Source organism: Saccopteryx leptura, chromosome 4, assembly GCF_036850995.1.
Source record: "Saccopteryx leptura isolate mSacLep1 chromosome 4, mSacLep1_pri_phased_curated, whole genome shotgun sequence".
Lineage (NCBI taxonomy): Eukaryota > Metazoa > Chordata > Mammalia > Chiroptera > Emballonuridae > Saccopteryx > Saccopteryx leptura.
Window position 1 is genome coordinate 172,922,222 of NC_089506.1, and position 2,173 is coordinate 172,924,394.

A 2,173-nucleotide genomic window follows, 5' to 3' on the forward strand; every position below is an offset into this window, starting at 1 on the left:
ATTGATACTTCTCACCTCTCTCCCTTCCTGTTTGTCTGTCCCTATCTGTCCCTCTCTCTCTGTCACTGTCAAAATAAATAAAAATAAAAATGACATCAATTTAAATCCAAATAATGTGCAACATATAGGTATTTATTTATAATGCATTTATTACTTTTAACCCTCATTAAATATTTATAGTCCATTAAGTGAAGGATAACTGAGACATATGAGCCTAAAAGAGTTTGAGATATCCTTTTCTCAAGAAGCTCACAACTGAATGAATAAAACTTAGCTACAGATGATACCATTACAAATACTAAAAAAGGCACAGTGTCCTTAGAAATATTTATGTTAAGAGAAACTATTTGTTTTTTAAGGCAGTGTAATTCTTGGATGCATGAAGTTTGTTATTCTGAGAGCTGATGAGGGGGTCGGGAACAGTTGAAGTAACAACATGCTTAATGTTAATGAAAATCTCATTTCAGCGGTGTCCTCAGTTTTTCAATAGAACCGATGCCCAAAAATATAATTTGTGCATACTTCTGTAAGAAGTCCTCTTCGGGATTAAAAACAAAAAAATCATGGCCACTGAATTTCTAATGAAACAAATCAGAACAAAAGATGTTAGGTGTCTCAGTTTGTATGAGCTGTTACAACAAAATACCAAAAACTGGGCGGCTTATAAGTAATAGAAATTTATTTCTCACAGTTCTGGAGGCTGGAAGTCCAGATCAAGGTGCCAGCAGACTCATTGTCCTATGAGACCCTGCTTCCTGGTTCACAGAAGATGGAGATCTTTTCCCACGGCAGAGGGGTGAGGAAGCTCTCGGAGTTCTTTTTTATAAGGGCACTAATCCCATTCATGAGGGCTCTACATTACTACCTACCAAAGGCCCCACCTTCAAGTACTATTAAACTAGGGATTAGGTTTCAACATGAATTTGGCAAGGAAGGGACACAATTATTCAGTCCACAGCATTATGTCCTGGCACTGCAAACGGCAGGCTAAAAAGATCGGAGGTTGACTAGTATTTTCTGAATGTCAAAACCAGCCCCCTCCAGAACTTCTTTCTCTACTGTTTAAACTTACTAAAGCAGAAAGCAGGACTTTAAAGAGATTGGCTCAAACCCTGTACCAATGCTCTTTCTTTAGAATACTGTGAATATTCTTTCCTAGGCTTGTGGTCAATTTCCAATCAAAGATTCTTAAGCAGAATCTACTCAGTGTTCTGAGACCTTTTTCTCCACCAAATTGGAAACACTGGTCTGTTGTAACTTATGAGATGTTTACATTCAAGGGATTCATTTATGAGGAAATAGTCCTGTGCATTTACATCTAGGATGCAACTTAATCACATTTTCATAAAAATAGAGTTAGTACTAGGACAGAGCTGAGTTCACTGGCTATAAGGATGGAATGAGTCACTAGGGGACTAAACTGGAACCAATGTGTGGTCCTCCCAACTGAAGGATCCCTAGCCAGAGCATTCGCACAGTATTTGGAATCGGATCACACCCTCCCTCCTCATATCTCCGAACATCTATTAACCTGAATTAAGGCCAAGGAAACAAACAAACGAACCAGGACGCATGTCCACAGCACAGTGCAAACATGTATAGACAGGGCTGACAGCCTTTGGGTTCTGACAGAAGCCACCTTGCAGGGTCAGAGGGGCTTCTAAGAGCAAGTTCGCCATTCTGAAGTAGCCTGGCAGACTCAGCAACAAGGCTTGAGTGTCAGAGACAAATGGCTTCAGATAAACAGTACTTGAATCATTCTGGGCCTGACCTGTGGTGGCGCAGTGGATAAAGCGTCGACCTGGAAATGCTGAGGTGGCTGGTTCAAAACCCTGGGCTTGCCGGTCAAGGCACATATGGGAGTTGAAGTTTCCTGCTCCTCCCCCCTTCTCTCTCTCTCTCTCTCTCCTCTAAAATGAAAAAAAAAAAAAAGAATTAAAAATGAATCCATTCTGACCCACCTCCCTGGTGGCACGTCTGTTCCCTGGGGAGAACACCGTTGTGTTCCAGACCTGGCCAAGCTCGCCACACCCTCTGCAATACTCTGGAACTGAAGCAGCCTCCCCGGGGAGCGGGTGTGTGTGTGTGTGTGTGTGTGTGAGCACTCTCACCACCCGGGAAGCGGGAAGCTGACAGATAGGCTGCATGAGGGAGATTTTTGCTAGATATAAAG